Raw genomic sequence first — 13466 nt, 5'->3', positions numbered from 1 at the left:
TGTTTATAAGGCCCCTTGCATAATGCATGGCTCATAATAGGAGCTCATAAATGTTAGTTCAAAAAAGAAGACAGAGGTTTGACTCAGTCGGTGTACAGGGTTGGAAAGGATATTCCAGGTAAAAGAAAATGCTCAAGCAAAGGCTCAGAGGTGGCAAAGTGAAGGACCTGTCTGGTGATGCCAGAAAGTCACTGGAGACACTGTTGGAGGGGTGGGGTCTGGAAGAAAAACTGGGGAACCCAACTGGTGAAATCCATTTTGTGAACCCTAATGTTGCTTTTCGGAGGATAACCAGGAGATCTGAAAGTATGTGATAAACACCTTCGAAGTCTTGTCTGCAGAGAGATAGAAAATACAAATTAAATGAAGCCAGCCGTGTGGCTCATGCCTATAATCCCAGCCCTTTGGGAGGCTGAGGCAGGTGGATCACTTAAGGTCAGGGGTTTGAGACCAGCCTGGCCAACATGGCAAAATCCCATCTCTACTAAAAGTACAAAATTAGCCACATGCAGTGGTGGGCGCCTGTAACCCCAGCTACTTGGGAGACTGAAGCAGGAGAATTGCTTGAACCCAAAAAGTGGAGGTTGCAGTGAGCAGGGATCATGTCACTGCACTCCAGCCTGGGCGACAGAGTGATACTTCTTCTCAAATTAAATGAAACATTTAAATGCTAAAAATGTAAGCTAAAATGAAAAAGCATTCAGAGGAGGGACAGACCAGTGCTGGATGGAAAAATCAGGTGTGGCTTTGGGGAGGGAGTGACGATGATCCCATAGCTGCAGGGTCATCGGGGGAAGCGACTCACATTTATTTAGTGCCTACTGCAGCCTGTCCCATCTTCTTCACGACACCCCACAAGGAGACTCCATTATACCCATGATGGAGAGGAGCTCGGCAGAGAGGTACCTCAGGTGGGTACCATGCAGGGTTCCTACACCCAGCGGGTCTTGGTAACAGCCTGTACTCAGGGAGCTTTTTCTCACTATACATGTGATGGCCCCACTCTTAGAGAGACCCATTCAAAAAGGTGGAGCCTAGAAATTCAAAATTTTAACACACATCACAATTTTCTTTTTACGTTTTTAGTTTCTCATAAAGGTGACACATGCTTATTTTTACAAGTGATACAATACAGAGCTCCATTAAGAGAAAATTAATCTGCCTTCTCCAAGTCCGTTGCTCTGAAGCAACCGTCTTAGCAGTTTGATATCCTTCGATATGTTCATGTTTACACAAATATATGAAAATGTATATGTGCATGCATCATTGTTACAAAACTGCAAACACTCATATTCAGTCCTAAGCAAATTTTCCTTTTCCTTTTCACCTAAAGGGTGTCTCAGATGGACATCCAGGTCAGCGGAGGCAGTTTTAATGCCTTTAATAGCTGCAGAATATTTCACCACCTGAATGCACCAGCAGTTTCTGAGTGGCAATGCTGGGCTTCTCACACTGTGGTAAAATCTCTCATTTTCTAATTTCTTTCAAAATTTCAAAATTTTCAAAATTTCTAATTCATAGCAGACCCACACATTTGTAAAATGTGATAAAGTGCAACTACTAGAAAAATAGAATAAACAGGCATAGAAAATGCTACCTCAAAAATTAAAAACTAAAATGACTCTATCAGAGTACTCCACGTGTTCTACATGCTTACTCTCAATTCCTCTACTTACATCGTCATGAACTGGTAACAGCCCACAGACCACAGCATTGGTCCGGAGCCAACCTTCCATAAGTTGGATAAAATCACTCTTTTATGAAGAACCTTGTTGTCACTTTTCACTGCTTCCAAATTCAAGTCCCAGGTCTCACAGTTTGTTCCTCTGGCTGTGGCTCCAATGCTGCAGCTCCAGCCTGTCTCTGCAGTCCCTGCCCTGCCTCTGCCCTTCATGATCCACTGCCACTCATGCGCCTGCCTCTGCACATGCTGTCCACTGTATCTGGAAAGTCCTCCCTTTATCCACCAGGTGAGGTGAAGTGATGGCCCCACAGATTTTTTCACCTCCTCTAGAAAGCCCTCTGTGACCCACTAGGCAAATTTGGGCCTTCTCTCCTCTTTACTATTTTTTCTCTTGTCCTTTTTATAGTGGTAGGTTTTTACAGTAGTCTGTCTACCCTACCGGCTGTACCCTGAACTCTGTAAAAGCTTCTTGAGGGCAGCCCCAGTGTCTGACACAGGGATTGATTCTCTGACATTTGTTGAGCAGATGGATGGATGGGTGGGTGGGTAGATGGATGGATGGATGAACAGATGGGTGGGTGGGTGGATGGGTGGATGGATGGATGGATGAACAGATGGGTGGGTGGATGGATGGATGGATGAGCAGATGGGTGGGTGGGTGGATGGATGGATGAGCAGATGGGTGGGTGGGTGGATGGATGGGCGGATGAATGGACAAACAGATGGATGAAAGAACTTCCAGGCTTAGCTCTCAGGCTGTAATGTAATCTTCTCTGTACACAGGTCATGAGCTGGGTGTTCTGTTCTAGACTCTAGAAACTGTCAGGGTTGTCCCAAATTGTGGGTTTCCTTCAGGCCCTCTAGGGTAAGTAGCCACCACAAATTCCAGGCAGAAACAGTTCTAGCTTAATTCAACTCTCCATATTTCAGGGGAATTATCTTCTGTAGAGTCCCTCCAGAGGCAAATTTGTATTAGCGGCAGTGGCCCAGGATGCTGTGTCCTCATCCTTAAGAATCTGGACCTAGGAATAGAACAGGGGACACATTTACCCTTTTCTTCTTTTCAGCAGCATTCAAGGGTAGGCTAAGTCTGCTATGGGCTGAGGGCAATGGCCATTTCCTCACCTGGAAGATGCCTGGAAAGCAGCTGTTGGGAGGGAGGAATGCATGCACGTGGGCACCCGTGGTCCTCCATTTAGCGGTCTACTCATTTCCACTCGAATCCTCTGCAGTGTGTGATGTGGCCCTAGTCTCAAGGCAGCTGGAGGCATGCGATACTTTGGTATGGTTAAGACCTAAACAACATCACTCAATGGTCTGTCCCATAGCCGACCATGACCTCCCAGGACCCCCTCACCAGGCTCTGGCTCCCCAAGTAGAGCACAAATCACACACAATTTCTAATTGCCCAGCAGAGTGCCCTGGTTAAGAGTGTGGACTGACTGCTGCCCAGAATCCCAGCACTGCCACTCACAAACCGTGTGGTCCTGGGCAAGTTATTTTGCCTTTCTCTCCCTGCGTCCGCTTACTTGTAAAATGGAAATAAGAGCATCTACTTCCTGGGTCTACTGTGAGGATTAAATGGGGGTAATACCCATAAAACTAATAGAACCCAGTGCTCAGCACATAGGGTTTTTCTTTCAGACTAAGGACTCTGGGAAAGCTGCCCTATAGTAGGTACTTAAATAGTCATCAGATGAATAAGTAGACAAATACATATCTCCATCTTCTCCCTGCCCCCTTCCCCCTCCCCCCTCTCCCCCGCTTCCTGTCCTTCTCCTCCTTCCCCTCCTTCCAAAGCTGCCCACCATGGCTTCTCCCTACCTGAAGCATACATATCAGCATCATTCACTCACTTGCCCTTGACTCACACCACCCACTGACTGCCTGGAAGTCTGTGATGAGTGGTGTTCCTGTGAACAAATGCCCCAAGGGCCACCCCCTGGTTCTGCTTCCCCTCAGTGCCACCCAGAATGACACCTGTGTGCTGTGGGGATCTGGCCCCATCCTTAGCCTCTCCTTGGCATCCTCCTATTGGAAACCCTGCTTAGGGGAAAACACTCAGCATCCCTGAGAGACCAGGGAGGATCTGAAGCAGATGGAACTTTCTGGCAGCTCCGTTCCTTGGAAGACAAAGGGTGTCTGTCATATTTGCATGGTGAATCCTTGTGAGTGAAAGCAGAATCTTTATTTAAATAAGTGCCTGGTGCAGAACAGACACTCGATACATATGAATTTCCTTTAGGTGTGTGACCTTGGGCTATGAACATCTCTGTTTTTGAGTTCTCTCCTCTGTGACATGGGATGCCTGCTTCTTGGGATTGTTTTGAAAAAAGTACCTAGTCCTTGAAAGTACTCTGATTTTGTTTTTCTCTCCTTATTAAGATATGAAAAATGTCAGAATACTTACAGTTATCCAACAGTAACATGGTTGCACTGGCAGGTGGTGAGATCCCTAGCACTGCTAGTATTTACGGAGGGTTAAGAGAAAGGGATGCCTGAATTTCAGCTGAGGTAAATGACCTCTAAATTAGTCTCTCAAGTTCCTGACATTCATTTACTCATCCTGTCATGTGTGGGCCAGTGGGCTTGAGAACCAAGGCAAACTGGCCCAGTTCTACATTCACTGGGTCTTGTCCCTCTGAAGCATAGAGTGGACCCAGTGATTGTCCCTTGTCCCTTTGATGCGTGGAATTCCCAGTGGTTATCCACCCCTGATTAGAGCCTTGCCGAGCTTCTTACACTTTGCCCTCCAGCACGTGGAGGAGGGGAGGAAACCAAATTCACGTTCTTCATGAATTCCAGAATGTTCCCCCACAACCCCATGCAAAAAGGGAAAGAGCTTCCTCCTCTTTCTTAGAGCATTTCCTTTAGAAAACTTGTAAATTATTTTGCTCCCCTTTGAAATGTATATAAATCTTTTTAAAAGCTAAGTAAGGCTCCAGTCAATTTTACAACCTAGGACTCTTTTTTCTTCAAGGGCTTGGAAGACACCTCTTTGAAAATGTAGACATCAAGGAAGATAGCTCTCTACCTCCCACTATCAGTGGAAGGGCAGTGGGTAGTAGTTTCATTTAAGCACCTGGCTCCAAGTTGTAAAACTACCTGCTGTCATAGAGACTTAAGGACCTTGTTTTATTTTTCCTTTTCATAAAGGCAATTAGCGAACACAAATGGCCACCCCAATTACCAGGTGAATTTAGGATGAATTATGCTTGGTAAATGATGCTGCCAAGTCCTGACTTGAGTTAGTTTGGGAACATGTATGTAATGAATGAGTTCTGTCTGCTTGCCTATATAAAGGGTGGGATGCCTTTCTGTCTTTGCAGTTTCCTTAGCAGAATTCTAAAGATGTGCAGCATTAGTTTCAAGTTTATTCAATAATGAAATCCTTTCTCTCCTATATCTTATGGAGAGAAGTTTCTGGGGCAGTAGGAAATTTAAATTATGTTTCCCCAACACCTAGCACTTGCTCTTCATCTGATTCTTCCTATCTGCCTGCTCAGTCAGAACCCTTTAAAAAAAAAAAAAGGAAACAGAAGGGCATGCACATTTAGGCCCTGTACTCTGCAGTGTTGCGTCTGTTATCTGGGGGGTAGTGTCTGCTGAGTCACACATGAAAATCTCTGAGTATGGGCACCATGGGCTTCCAGGGTTCATACAGCCTGTCATGGTCAAAAGGTCAGGAGACTGCACTGGGCCACCCTAATTTACATATACCAGGAAACAGAGCAGCTCAAAATCAGACTTGTCAGTCTCACTTGGTGGCTTTTGATAGGATTTCAATGTCCATGTCTGAAAGAAATGTCACATCATATAAGTAGACTTTGTTCAAAAGTTTGTGGTTTTTATTTTGTGAGCCAAAGATTTATTTGTTCATTTCTTGTGTTTGAAGGACTCTTTGATGACATCCTTGGCCTGAGACTCCTTGCCATAGTCCCTACCTACTACACAACTGCAAGCAGGCACTGTGCATGGTTTCCCCTCTGTCAGTTTTACAGAGGCTGCCTACCCATCCCCTAGTTTCTTGTTGTCATCAACCTTAAATTCCCTAATTGCTGGTTGCAGGACTAGGTAGGTGCCTGGAACTTCCCTGAAAGGGACTGAGAGGGAAGTTCTTTTAAGGGAACTTAAAGGGACACAGAAATCCTTGATTTCTACAGTTGGTGGGTATGGGTAAGGGGAGGGGCCCAGCAGGGCCATAAGCGAGGTCCCTGCTCCCTCTCACTGGGAAGACAATGCAAACAGTAGGAGTTAAACAGGGTAAAGATATGTGACACTGAGTTTGCCGGCAGATGCCAAAAAGGCACGGAGCACAAGGGCAAATGAATAAGCAGCCTGAGAGTGCATGGGAACTGAGAATGCTGTCATCTTGAGCTAGAAGGGAACAGATTTTGTGGAGATTGAGGCACCAGGCTGTGGTCCAATTAGGCAGGGAAAGATGGACAACAAAGTCCAAACTGTAGGGGGCAACAAGAAGCAAGAAACAATAATAACATTTTCTAAAACAAATTAGTAAGATTCATTGCATTAGCACAAAACAGAAACAGCAAACCAATCTTTTAAAAAGTCATATACAGTATTTAATAGTAGAATACACAAATGTATATATACATACATGTTTTTCAAGTTGAGATCATGCAGGGCTCTAGCGCCATGCAGCTGAATGTGAGGCAGGCTACTGTGTCCTGATGTTCTAGGGCCCCGTGACAGGTCCCAAATGATGTGTGCATGAACTGTGTGAGCTTTCATCAAATTCCTAACAGGATCTTTTTTGAGACACTTTCTATCACCCAGGCTGCAAGAGGGCAGTCGTGTGATCCCGGCTCACTGCAACCTCCACCTCTCAGGTTCAAGCGATTCTCATGCCTCAGCCTCCTGAGTGGCTGAGATTACAGGCATGTGCCACCGTGCCGGCTAATATTTTTTTGTATTTTTAGTGGAGACAGAGTTTTGCCATGTTGGCCAGGCTGGTCTCGAACCCCTGACCTCAGGTGATCTGCCCGCCCTGGCCTCCCAAAGTGCTGTGATTACAGGTGTGAGCCACCATGCCTGGTCTCTAATACAATCTTAGTTGACAGTTGCCTCTTTCCCCAAAAATAGATTGAATGAAATGTTTCCCTTTGTCTTGTTTCACACTAAATGGGTTGGGGAGGAACCAGGGGAGATGTCTGAACCTTCTGCCTGAACCTTGTGGCTGGGAAGTTTTCTGCAAGTCCACCACAGTATAGGCCAGCAAGCTACTTTTCACTAACAGAAGTCACGAACCAAGTGAGATAAACTTCCTTAGTGTAATTCATGGAAATCACAAGACATAACTGCTTGCCTCACATTAACATCACGTGCCCCTTCCTGGTGTGGGCCTCCTGGGAGGAGGAACCACTATCCATGTGGGCCTTTCTATCTGCCTGTCCTGACCTGAGCAGTTCCACAGTCTGATGATGCTGAAGGTCTCAGCCTGGTTGTAAGACAAATTAGAATTAGATGCAGATGTCATCAGCCTAGGATTTCCAGAAAGAGCTCTCGGACTGCCTTGAAAACACACTGGAGCCTCTTCACTACATACACTATAGTTACATGAAATGAGGCAGCTCTCTTTTAGGCTTTGCCCAGAGGAATTTCAATGTTGAAGACAGAATTGTGGATAAGACAATTCCTCTTCCCAGAGTGGACTAGCTCACTAGAGGAGGCTCCCAAAGGGCGCCACTGTGATGATACATGAGGGTTATCAGCGGCTTGTCCTCAAACCTCTCACTGCCCCCCTTCCTCCATCAAGGCACATACCTGAAAGGTGTTCTTTCATCACAGTGCTACATAGGAGGAAACCGATCATGCCATTTTTCTTCTGTTAGTATTCCTTTGTGTGAGCATGCATCCCCCATTTTTTTTTCTTTTTTTTGAGACAGTTTTACTCTGTTGCCCAGGCTGTAGTTCACAGGCACAATCTTAACTCACTGCAGCCTCCACCTCCCAGGTTCTAATAATTCTCCTGCTTCAGCCTCCCAAGTAGCTGGGATTACAGGCACCCACAACCATGCCCAGGTAATTTCTGTTATTTTTAGTAGAGATGGGGTTTCGCCATGTTGGCCAGGTTGGTCTTGAACTCCTGACCTCAAGTGATCTGCCTGCCTTGGCCTCCCAATATGTTGGAATTACAGGCATGAGCCACCATGCCCGGCCGTGCATCGCTTTTCATGAAAACCCACCGACTGCCCTCCTCACCCTGCCTCTTGCCTCTCAAATAACACTTTTGGACAGTCTATTATATTCCTGACTGCTTCCCACCTCTGTCCACCTTATGGCCTCCAGGAAGGAATCCTGGCTTTATATCAAGGAGTCAAAGGCCCAGTACAGCATCTGTGACATCAACACATGACAGAGGTCCAAAGTGCACTTGTGTTGAGGTTTTTTTTTTTTTTTTTTTTGGCAGCGGTTGCAGGCTTTGACAGCTGGGGCAGGGCAGAACCACTTGTCAAGATCCAGAAAGTGGGTGGAAAGAGAGGGTTGCCACCTCCCAGAGAGCAAGGAAGGACAGTGGAGCTTGGTGGCCATGCAGAAAGAACATGGGAGGTGGAGTCAGACAGGTGTGCATTCAAATTCCATCTCCGTCACTCACTAGCAGTGTAACCCTGACACAAGTCACTTAACTTCATAGAGGAGTATCTGGTTTCATCTGGAAAAGAGGGACAACAGCAGGTACCCAGTGGTTCCCCATTCCTCTCTCCTTTTTCCTCCTTGTAATGCAAATATTACTCATTTGGGTGGACAGGTACTCTGAAGGCCTGAGAGAGCAGCTACATCTGAGGTCATCTGGGAGTTGAAGAGAATGTGGGGAAGTTCATAGGGCACAATGTCACCACTGGGTACAGCAGTCTCTGTAGTGGTGCTGGGCAGAAATGGGGCCTGATGGCCAGGCCTTCAGTGTAGGTGTTATGAAGCCTTTGAAAGAGTCCCAGCAGCTAGCGGGATGGGAAAGCTGAGATAGGGTAGCAGGTAAGCAGGCAGAGGGCGCAGCACGGCTAGAGCTGTGAGGAATCCCAGTGGCTGCAGTGGGAGAGGCCTGGGGCCACCTCTGCCAGCAACCCTCTACTCTCCAACTGCTCTCATACCAGCAGGCCCCAAAACCTAAGGGCCTCACCACCCTACCAACTGTAGGACAGAAATCTCAGGCATCCCTGATTTTCTCTTACATTTCCAAACCATTAGCAAGACCTGTCAGTTCTGCCCCACAACAGAGTGCAAATACATTCTTTCTCATCCTCGCCAACTCACCGGGGTCTCAGCACCTCATCTCTCACGGGACAACCTCCAGGGCCTCTCTGACTGCTCTCTGCTTCCATTCTGCACATGTCCCTCTAAGCCATTCTCCACTGGCAGCCAGAGCTGCCCCTGTAACTGATGAAATCAGTTCAGCTCCTCTCCTGCTTGTAAGCACATCTGTGAATTTCCTCTGCACTGGAATAAACTCCAGACTCCTTACGGTGTTCTCAGGGCCCTGAGCAGCTGGCTCCCCTCAACCCCACCCCTCCACCCTTCCCGCAGTCCACTGTGATTTGTTCCCTGTGCTTCAGCCCCACTGACCTCCTTTCTGTTCTGGGGCAAGTCCAGATCTGTCCAGCTTTGAGGCTTTGCTGTTCTATTCTCTTTGCTCCTGACTAGCCTATTTGAAAGTATCACTTCTACTTTCCCTGAATGATATCCTGCTTATTTCCTTCTCTGCACTCACCCCACCTATGATGATTTTGTTTCTTGACTGTCTGCCACAAATGAATTAGAAGCCCCCACAGGACAGAACTGTTTATTTTGCTCACTTTCATATCATCATCACCTAGCACAGTGCCTGGGATTTAGTGGGTGATGGATGAATTCTGTGCTTCCTGCTTGGGCTAGAAGCCATTCCTAGGCTGTTTAACTGATCTAAGATGGCACAGTGGTAGATGTGAGGCCGGAAAACAGGGCCAATTAGAGCGAAGGGGATGGTGGGAAGGAACATGGGCAGCAGCGAAGTTGAGAAGGCAGATTCCCTCAGCCTTATGGTATCTAGCAGCCAGGGTTCCCTGGGAGAAGGTCCTTGTATAGACCCGTACCTGCCAGGATTGGAAGTGTGGTCATCTCACTCAACTGCTCATCATATGCTGACGGGGAAGTTGGATCAGCCAGCAAGGACCAACTACCAAACAAAACATTTGGGGAAAAGATGTGTGCTTCCTACAAGCTGTATGTGAGATGCTCCTGCTGTTTGCAATCCCCTCTGGCTACAGAAGTGGAGCCCACGGTGAGGCTGTCTGAATGCTTGAGCTTTTATCCCAGGGAGAAACATCCTGGCTGCTCTGGTTCCTCATCTCCTCTCCCTAGTGATCTCTGAACAGAACAATTGAGTATGTAATAATAATGCCCAGAACATGGAGGGAATTGAAAACATTAAAAAAGCTTTGCAAGTGAGCCTCAGATTTCTTTTTGTTCCAAACTTCTGTCCTGATGGTAGCACAAGATATACTGACTTATAAAACCATGTTTGGAAACTAAATACTATCTGCTTTGGTAGACACAGATAACCCCTTACAAACATCTTCCCAGCTTTACTTATTTATGCCACGTTATCATGTGTGCAAATAACAAGTCAAGCCTCTTCTGAGTAGTGGTTACAGCTGCAGAGAATGCTTGTGTAACATTTGGGGCCTGCCAGGTAACAGGGAAATGTGAAAGCCAAAGCAATGTTCTGACTGCACAGCTTTTAAAAGACTTTTAACATGCAAGAGAGATTTAGTTTAGTCATGAGGAAAAGTGATTTCGTTGCAAGCCTTGATTCTGGGTCTTCAGAGAGCATGGAACAGCCATTGCCAGCCTTTCACTGAGACCTTTGTTTCAATTTCACAAACAAGGTTACTAATTAAGGCCTAAGGGTGAAATTCAATGCCTCTTTGTGTCCTGGCAAGAGAAAATCAGAGTCAAGGAAGCAGGAATTCTTTGCTTCACTAAAACTTGGAGTCTGTATCAATTCTCTCTAAGGAATCAAAGCAAGGACACGGAGGAATTTCAGTTTCAAGATTGCTTTGCTAGTCTCGACCAAAGCCTCCCCAGGATTATCTGCATGAATCATCCTTTGTTGCTCAGATACAAGGGCAGTGTTGGAACTCTGAGAATAAATTAATTACTAATTCTAAATTAATTAGAATAAGTTCCTTCTAGGAACTAACATATAGATGACACGTCAAACATTATATTTTGAGCCAGATGCCCACTCACACATCACCCTTATAGGGAGGAAGACCGAGGAAGACCTTTGAAAACCTCCAGTGGTCACCTGGCTGTTCATGGAGACCAATCCCTCCCCTTCCTCTTGGCTCTGATTCCTAAGATTTATCCTCCCAGACTCTGACTTGAACACCTGTCACTGGATAGGCAATTTAAGGAAAGGAAAAGATCAAGTTATTTGGGTCAATCCCAGAAAGGAATGTACTTCCAGTCAGCTTAGGAAGACCATGTCTGGCTTATGTTTAGGCCCATACTGTCTGGAAAGAATCTGGGCAGAGCTTCTTTGACTTTGGTGAGTTCGACAGTAAACCTCTAGAGTGTCAGCATTGCCTCTCTCTAGTTAGAAAGTGGATTTGAGGGTGTGACAGTAGATAAGATAGCCCAAAGGATGTGCGCTGGTGTTGCCTGCTGCATGCAAGGACCAGGAAGCACTGGTGCAGCTCCTTGAAGAGCCGTTATCCATTCTCGGAGGGATACTTACAATACAACCTGAAATCTAGTAAGGGAGCAAAGTTTACATGATCAGATTTAATGTTGGGTCTTTACAAGTCCCCAGGACAACTTCAAGAAATGACCAATTTGTCTTAGTAACTTATGTTGTCTTTAGAATTAAAAGAATTGTTTGCAGATATTAGCATGGAAGAACTAATCTAATTCCCTGGGCTAATGCAGATAAACAACTTCTCAAATGTTTTCAAGGTTTTTGATGCTTTTAGTGGGGACATTCAGGTTTAGCAGAAGCTTCCAAATGATGGTTCAACTTTTTGGGAGAGTTGTTTATCCTTCACTGGATAGCCCAGGTTTTCAGCTACAGTCTTCCACATCAGCAAGTTCTTTGAAGCAATCAATCCATCTAAGCTTGGAACAGCTTCCAGCTGAGTCTTGGGGGCCTTCCAAATGTTAGGGAAATCCATACTTTTCCTTTTTTTTTTTTTTTGAAATAGAGTTTCACTCTGTCACCCAGGCTGGATTGCAGTGGTGTAATCTTGGCTCACTGCAACCTCTGCCTCCTGGGTTCAAGTGATTCTCATGCCTTAGCCTCCTGAGTAGGTGGGACTACAGATGCATGCCACCACACCCAGCTAATTTTTTGTATTTTTAGTAGAGACAGCGTTTTGCCGTTTTGTCCAGGCTGATCTTAAACTCCTGGCCTCAATTGATCTGTCCACCACAGCCTCCCAGTGCTGGGATTACAGGCGTGAGCTACCGTGGCTGGCCCATACACTCTTTATATGGGCATCATGAACATCAGAGAGTAAGTACTGAGAGGTACCTGCTCTTTTGTTCTCTACTCAAAGAGCCATGTTGCATAGCTCCTGCTAGGTAATACTGTAGGGCTAACTGGCCCTTCTAATCTTGGGGCACTAGCAGACCCAGCAGGGTTTCTGTCTGTGCATGTTTATCCTGTTTCTCATCATTTGTTGGTAGCTTAGTACTTGTATTATAAATAAGTATATAAATTTTATTTAATTTATACATGCTTTTTCCATTTTCTGCATTTTAGGCTCTCCTTTTGCTGTCATTTCCTTTCTTTCTCAAGCATATAGTTTAGTAATTCCTGTTATTGATCTGTTTTTTATCAATATGTTTTTTCACTCTCATTTTGAAAAAATGGTTAGACTAGTCCCCCAGTTCTAGGTTAATAGTTATTGGTTCTAAAAATATTATTTACCTGGGCTCATTACTGAAAAATCAGTTCATGTTTGTCATTTCTTTGTAGATAAAGTGTCTTTTCTTTCTGACTGCTTTTCACATCTTGGTCACCAATAATCTGCAGTTTCATTATTATTTGTTTAAGTGTCAATTTTTTTGTTTACTTAGATTATATCTCTTGAATCACCGATTCTTTTATCAGTTCTAAAAATGTCTCAGTTATTCCTCTTCAAATTTGACTTCTCTGTTTTCTCTGGTCTGTCTTTCTGGGACTTCAATTTGATGTGTATTTGAGCTTGACATTCTATCCATCATCTCTCTTAATTTATATCTATTTTCCATTTTCTCATTTCTCTGTGATATATTATGAGTAATTTCTTAAGATAATATCTTCCAGTTCATCTGTTCTATGTTCAGCTGTGTCATAATGTGTAGTTTAATTTGATTCTTTCAAATCAGCTTGGTCATTCTTAATAGTCTCTTGTTGCTTGCTCATAATTATGATTCCACACTTAGTTCTTTAAACATTCAATTGAGGGCTTATTTATACTATTGTTTGACAGTCCTAAACATCTTCAGTCGTTAGCAGTCTAAATCTGTTATTTCTTCTGTTGACTCTTGTTCATTGTGTGTTTGGTGATCTTTGGGAGTTTGTTCTTTCATCTTAATCTGTAGGAATGGAGGGCCTAAACTGAATATAATTTCCTCAGAGAGCTTTTAGGCCTGCTTCAGGTGGGAGTCAGAGGATGGGGTCTGCTGACTTTGTGCCACTTCAACCTCTTTCAAAGGACCTACTCCAATGAGGGAATCCCAGTCTCGGCCCCCATCCCCATTGCTGGCATCCCAACTTTAGCAGAGTGGGAGGGTGGTCCTC

General features: G+C 45.1%; 1 protein-coding gene and 1 long non-coding RNA gene across 6 annotated transcripts in view; one reads left to right on the top strand and one right to left on the bottom strand.

Annotated features, from left to right (window-relative positions):
- The window catches only part of CKMT2 (creatine kinase, mitochondrial 2), a 34125-nt gene that overhangs the window by 3120 nt on the left and 17539 nt on the right, over nucleotides 1-13466 (top strand). The gene's annotated exons all lie outside the window — the stretch shown is intronic.
- LOC103791527 (uncharacterized) overlaps nucleotides 1067-13466 on the bottom strand; it is a 59201-nt gene continuing 46801 nt past the window's right edge. The window contains exon 6 of one of the 3 annotated variants that reach the window (XR_013532258.1): nucleotides 1067-2706. This is a non-coding gene — a long non-coding RNA (uncharacterized LOC103791527). Of the gene's footprint in view, nucleotides 2707-8114; nucleotides 11436-12466; nucleotides 13262-13466 lie in introns of those variants that run through there. The other 2 variants (XR_013532259.1, XR_008479843.2) reach the window with 2 other exon arrangements.

Source organism: Callithrix jacchus, chromosome 2, assembly GCF_049354715.1.
Source record: "Callithrix jacchus isolate 240 chromosome 2, calJac240_pri, whole genome shotgun sequence".
In the NCBI taxonomy this organism is placed as follows: Eukaryota; Metazoa; Chordata; class Mammalia; order Primates; family Cebidae; genus Callithrix; species Callithrix jacchus.
This window is presented reverse-complemented; position numbering and strand designations above follow the sequence as displayed.